The following is a 7,338-nucleotide window of genomic DNA, read 5'->3' on the forward strand; positions in this document are numbered from 1 at the left end:
GTCTGTTACAATCAAGAATTTTGCTCTCACCTTATAGCTGATGGTTTTGCTTTTTCTTTTGGACAACACAAGTCTGTTAAAAGGGCTCTAGCTTTTGGGGTCTCGGCTTATTGGTCAAGAAATACAGTATATTCGTCTCTCCACCGCGGTGCCCATATATGATTTTCATACATCCACAATCATTATTCTATCTTAATTGGTTGACGTATTTTAATTGGTCAGACTAGCTTAAATGGTTCAACTGGACAATATCCACAACTACTTAATAGCTTGAATTGCACAAACAAATAGTTTGGGTAGTTTCACCGTTTTATTCATTCAAACCAATACAGCGAATTTGTGGTTTACTCTGAAAACAAAGCAAAAAGGGAGGTAAGACTGAAAACGTCTTATTTGACTGGAAATAGGCAAAAACTTGTACAGTTTGTGCAATTCAACCTATTAAAGTAGTCGTGGATGTTGTCCAGTTGAACCATTTAAGCTAGTCTGACCAATTAAAATACGTCTACTAATTAAGATGGAATAATAATTGTGGATGTATGAAAATCATATATGGGCACCGCAGTAAAGAGACGAATATACTGTATTTCTTGACCAATAAGCCGAGACCCCAAAAGCTAGAGCCCTTTTAACAGACTTGTGTTGTCCAAAAGAAAAAGCAAAACCATCAGCTATAAGGCGAGAGCAAAATTCTTGATTGTAACAGACCATTTGAGTAAACGAACTTCACGGAAAACATTAGCAAATGGCTGATATGATAGAACCACAGAAATACACATGGAAATTTTTACAGTAACTTTATAACCATCCTTTCGTCTTTTAAAAGCTAGAAGCGTGTCGGTCATTGTTAAAACTGTCTCTGTTTTGATGCTACTTTTCGACATAGAAAAAGTATGTCGGACAAAATTATTCACCAAAGAAGAAATAATTCTTTGCCAGCTTCAATAATGACCGGGGATTAATTTCAAATGATACAACGAAGGATTACGCCGACAGAAATACCGGAGGTCCAGCAAACTCGCTACATGAGGTCACACAACTCGGGTAATATTCAGGGTAAAAATTTGCATATTTGAGCGGTCGAACGAAAAAACTCATTTCTCACAACTAATATATATTTTCACAAAAAAAAAAACACACCACGGGTATCAGGATATATTGGCCTACAAAATATGAGAGTAGGAGAGAAACAAACTTGGGCGGCTCGCTGCTGTTTGTCTGATGCATGTTGACATCAGCTTTTGAGGTCATTTACCTTCTCAGTGACATAAGGACCAAAAAGTCTACAATTAAGTTTGTTTCTAGGCACTGGCAACAATGCAAGAGCCTTTTCTCCTGACTTGAAGTCACGTTCTACAACATCTACATCATAATTCTCTTTCAAAGGCATCTCGAAAGGACTAAGATTAGCTTTAGTTAACTCACAAGCTCTAAAACGCTTACTGGAAAAATCAGAATCATACTGCAAGAGATTCGTAGACTCAGTGCTGCTAGATGATAACTTCTTTTTAAGCAGTTTAAGAGGTCCTCTCACAGTGTGCTCAAATACAAGCTCTCAAAGCCATCTAACAAATGTGAAACGATTTGCAGTATTGCGTCACAACTTTTCTTAGACTGAGCAAGTACAAATGGTCTAAGAACCTCTGGCAGGTTTTGTTGACACCCAGGTGGCCAGGCAAGGGGGTCTCATCCGCTGTGCTTTGGGACAGTCATCTGGTACTGGACAGCCCACTCCTCTTCTGTGGGAACATGGGGTGGTCTCCACGTTTTCATTAGCACTCCATTCTTCGTAAAGTAACAGGTGGGGTTCTGAGATACTTCGCTAACACTCCTTTGAAATATAGGTGAGACCTCCGGGTCTTCGTGTTGTTCTGCAATGAGTTGAGAAGTTAACATCTTTTCGACCTGTTCCATTGAACTTTTCTCAGAAAGTACTTATACTGGCTGAGAGAAAGAGGGATTCGGTTGCTCACCCGTAAGGACCTGGCTGATGGCGGTGTCAGCTAATGTTACCTCTTTTGTCTCTGGTTTCTAACTTCTTACTTATGGCTCGCGTCACGACACATTATGGGTACAGACGGAGAATTCTCCTCTCTACTGGCTCTGGAGACTTTTCTTAACCACGATTGTCGGTGACAATACCATTGACACCTGCTGGTTTATACTGGTGTATACTGTGTATACGGTGGCACTGGGGTGTACTTGGAACTGATTCCTCTTATTAGAACACTCGCACAAGTGGACGACTTCTCAGAAAACACCAAAGTGTCACTCAGCAATAGAGACTGTGAGGCTCCAGTGCCTGTCAAGATCTTGATTGGTATGGAGTTGGACGTATGACAATGACACCGAACCATGGTGGACGAAGGGCTGAAAAAGATCCATGACAGATTTGCAGCGGCCACTGACTTCACTCACAGCACTTGCTCGAGTCTTCTCTCTTAGAACTTGGGGAGGGCGGTGTATCTTCACCAACAGCAGTTAAAGTCAATGTCTTAGCGAGAAAACCATCACGCTTAGGCGCCACTCTCCACTTTTCCGGGCAGCTAGAAATCAGCTGACCAGCTTTTCTGGAAAAGTAACATGTCGGCGGCTTGATGGGCGTACCTCTATCAAACTTGTTCTGTCTTGACCACGAGGAGCTGACACGATTCCCATAATTGTCAGCAGGATTCTGCTTTGGATGTCCTCCGTCATTCTACCGACTTCTCTGGTTTTGCAAACCATCGTGGTACCGAAGGAGGCAGAACTCTAGCGGGTGAAGTGTGAAGCTGATGAGGTTTCTCCATGAAGTTCACTTTGTGCCTCAACCAAAGCTCATCTGCTAGTCATGCACCTTTCTCTAAGGTTTGTGCTTTTTGCTCATCGACGAACGTTCGGACATCACCGTGAATGCACCCCTTAGACTCCTCTATTAAAACTAGTAGTCATTAACCTATCGTGACTCTCATCTACCCTCTGCGAATGGCACCGACGATCAAATAACTGTTCCTTACTTCTAGCAAATTCTACATAAGTCTGACTATTGACTTTCTGACGGTCTCTGAACCTCGGCAACTATTTGAGAAGCCTTTGAAATAATATCCTTAGCAGTGTCATAATTTGCAGCTTGCTCTACACTTAACTGTGTTTAAATTTTTCTTGCTTTACCGACTAGTACACTCTGTAATTGAATTACCCAGGAATCCGTGGGCCACTTAACATTGCCAGCTACTTTCTGAAAGCGCTAGAAACACTTCTCAGCGTCTGCTTCCTGAAATGAAAATACCAACATAAGATACTCGGTGATATCAAATTTCACCTTTCCTGTCTGTCCTTTTCTTCCATCCTTTCTTGTCTGTCTTTCTCTTCCACCCTTTCTTGTCTGTCCTTTTCCTCCATACTTTCTTGTCTTTCCTTTGCTTCTCTCTTCAGCCTTCCTTGCATTTCTAACTTTTACAGTTCTAACTCGTTGCTGTTTTTTTTCCAGTCTTCCCTAGTTGGACTATTTAACCATTCCATCCATGTATGATAGCTTGTGCCGTGTCTCTTGTTCAAGCTGTTAAGCTGAGTGTGCATATCGTGCAGTTGAAGCATTTAAGCTAGTTCGAGCATTTCACCTACTTCAGCTAGTCGGGATAGAGACTGCAATTTGTGCAGTTTAACCGTTTCCGCTACTTTGACTATTTCAATAGTCGAAGATATTAAGCTGATTTGTCATGAAAAAATTCAGTTAAATCTTACGGTTCATGAAGTTGAGCAAGTTAAAGTAGTTTGACCATCTCAAGCACGTGAACCAATTAAGTTAGATTGGGATATTTTTGGAGTATGATTGTCCACACTAGTTTGACTTTTCAATGATTATATGTGATTAGCCCGCATTAGTCAGTTTGACCATTTGAACTTCTTCAACCAATTCATATAGAATGAGCAATTTGTGCAGTTTGACTGTCTTTCCTGGTTTGACCTTTCAATCAGTTGAATCGATGAGGCTACTTTGATAATTTTAACTACTTGAAACAGTTCAGCTAGATTGTACAGTTTCTCTGCAGTTTCAAGAATTATGAGTTACTTTCACAATTTGAACGACTTCAACGAATTACAATAGATTCCGCAACTTTGTTCACTAGTTTGACCACCAAACCAGGTGAACAAATATCAGCTACTTGGACCATTTCAACCACTTCGACAAATTTAGCTACATTGTGGACATTTCTAGATTGAACCTATAAAGCTTTATGCATCCTGTGCAGTTACCTCACTTGAGCAAATTTGACAAGTTGAACTCTTTCAAAGAATTGAGAAAGATTTTGCATTTTTTGCTGTCAGGTTAACGGTCTTCGCTGGTTTGATGTTTTTGGCCAGTCGAATAGATTAAGCCAGCTAGACAATTCGAACTGTTGGAACCAATTCAGCTTCATGGTGCAGTTGAAAACGTGTAGCTAGTTTGACCATTTGAGCTACCTCAAGCAGTTAAGTATTGTGCAACTTGTGCAGTTCTACAGTATCGAAATCAGTGTGGGACCACTCATTGTCTTCGGCACCGCCAACCATTACATCCAAAGGTATCCTCATCTCTCTATCGAACATGAGCTCGAACGGGTTGTGCCCCGTGGAGGAGAGGCGATAGGCCATCAGACAGAAATCAAGGTTGTCATCCAGTGTAGCTGGATTATCTTCAAGTCTAGCTTTCAACATGCTCCTTAAGGTTTTGTGCAGATTTTCTACTTGGCCGTTGCCCTCAGGGTGATACGCGCTGCTGAGCGTCTTGTTAATACTCAGCAGCTGGCACATTTCCGAGAATGTTCTAGACTCCAAATTACGGCCTTGATAGCTATGAATGCTGTCAGGCACACCAGATCTGCAGATCCAGTTCCTTACAAGCACCTTTGTAGAGGTTGTGGCACGCTGGTTGGACATTGCAAACACCTCAGCTCTGTTAGTAAGACTGCACTAAACTGTTAAAATGTATCGGTTTCCTCTCCGAGACCGTGGCAAGGGAGCAACAATGTCAATATGGATGCGTTGCGTGGGGTTGCCAGTGGTGCTCTGGGTTTCCCCCTTCGCTTACACTTGGCACATGTCAGACATCGGTCGCAGTAGCAATGGACCTCTTTGGTCGCGCCAGGCCTCCGGAATCTAGCTTTCATCTTCATTAGACTCTCCATTCCTCCAAGGTGGGCGCCAGCAATGCCATCATGAACTTCGACAAGGGCCTGCTCCACTAACTGTTTCGGTACAACCATCCACAGTTTAGCTTGAGTAGTGTGGGCAGCTGACTTTATATAGAGAACTCGCTGTTGTAGCAACAACAGTTCAAACTGGGCCCAGACAGCACGAGCAGCACAGCGCATCGACGTGATGTTCCTCAACAGCTGGTTTCCTCCACTCTTTCAACAAACGACAAAGTACCAGGCTGATATCTGGATCATCTCTTTGGGCCTGTGCAACCACTTCTGGGTACCAACAATTTCTCACTTCACGTGGGGTTTTAAACACAGACCGGAAGGTAACTTGGGATAATCCTGTTGGAGTACACGATGGACAATTCCCATGTTGTCGTCTGGGCCTTCTAGACAAGGCGTCTGCATTGTTGTGTAACCTCCCCGGGTGACGTTGTATCTCAGAATCATACTGTAAGCACCCTAGCCAACAGGCCACTTCCCCTTGAGGCTCTTTAAAAGACATTAGCAAGACTAACGAGTGATTATCAGTCCTCAGGCGCAATTTTTGTCCCACCAAATAATAGCGAAAATGGTCCACATTGTTTACCACAGCTAGCATCTCTAATCGAGTCCCACAATAGTTCTTTTCCTGCTCATTCAAAGAACGACTCCCGTAAGCTATCACACGCTCAGTGTCATTGCGTTGCAATCGAGATAAAACAGCGCCAATGCCCAAGGGTTGGCTGGCATCTGTGTCAAGTACGAATAATCCTGCATCAGGACTAAAATCGGGATATGCCAAGACCGGTGCAATGGTCAAGCGATGTTTCAGTTCATTGAAGGCACTTTCTTGTTCCATCTGCCACTGGAAAGAAACACCCTTCCTCGACAATTCGTAGAGTGGTTCTGCGACGATCGAGAATCCAGAAATAAACCGCCTATAGTAATGGCAAGACCAATGAAGCTTTGGAGCTCTTTGATGTCTACTGGGGTTGGCCAAGTTCTGACAGTCTGGACCTTGTCAGGGTCAGTTTTGATGCTATCTGAAGAGACAACATGCCCTGCGAACGAAATATCTCTCTTTAGAAACCGACACTAAGTTGGCTTCAGCTTAAGAGCAGCAGTTCATATCCTGTCAAATAATAACCGTAGGCGATGCAGATGTTCCTCGAGGGAAGGGGCCCAGATAATGATATCATCCAAATACGCAAGACAGTGTGTCGAAGTCGGTTCACTGAGTGCTAGATTCATCAATCTGGTAAATCTAGCTGGCCCATTCGTGAGTCCAAAAGGCATAACCCTCCATCGGAATTGTCCACGATGGGTCGAGAATGCTGTTTTGGGTCTGTCCACTTCTTTTACTTGCATCTGCCGATACCCAGACGCCAAATACAGACAGGAGAACCATGGGCCACCACCCAGCGCTTCCACGACATCATCGGTCCTCGCTAACGGTATTGCATCTTTCTATGTACACAAATTCAGTTAGCGGTAATCAATGCACATACGGTAACTTCCATCATGTCTCCTTACCAAAACAACCGGACTGCTCCAGGGGCTCTGTGACTCTTCAACTCTACCATTCGCTAGCGGCTCGTCCAGCTGTTGATTTATGATCTCCCCCTGGTGTGGTAGTATGCGACGAGGAAGCTGCTTAATGGGAGCATGCTCACCAGTGTTAATGTTGTGTTCCATAAGATCTAATCATCCTAAATCAGAATTGTTAATTGCAAATATGCCCTCATATTGGTCTATCAGTAGGAAAAGTTGCCTTTTCTGCTCATCGGAAAGCCCATCTGAACTTGTCTGGATAACTTTTGCCCCTCTATTCTATTCTCTCTTTCTGTACTGTCCTGCTTGTCATCCTCAATATTTCTGTCTATAACTGAGGAGTATGGATGGTTAGGTGCTGATGGAGTAACGCCAATTTCTGTAGGAGTAGCAGTGCCACTTACACCGCTGACGGTATGGTATTCAGCAACTGGGAGAGGTGATCGTAAGGTGAGAACTTTGTCGGAAAAGTTAGCCACCCCAACAAGAGTCTGTCCTGCCTCTGGCACTACTAAGGAACGAGTCATACTTATCTTAGAAGTCCCCTGTACTTCTTTTCACCCCTCCAGGATTCTAGGGCTTCCGGAATTCTGTTCGTAACCTCCATCTGTTCTAGTTCTTATCTCTTGTTCAGTCCCCGGTT

Source organism: Pocillopora damicornis, chromosome 11 (genome assembly GCF_964200805.1).
Source record: "Pocillopora damicornis chromosome 11, jaPocDami1.2, whole genome shotgun sequence".
Classification (NCBI taxonomy): domain Eukaryota; kingdom Metazoa; phylum Cnidaria; class Anthozoa; order Scleractinia; family Pocilloporidae; genus Pocillopora; species Pocillopora damicornis.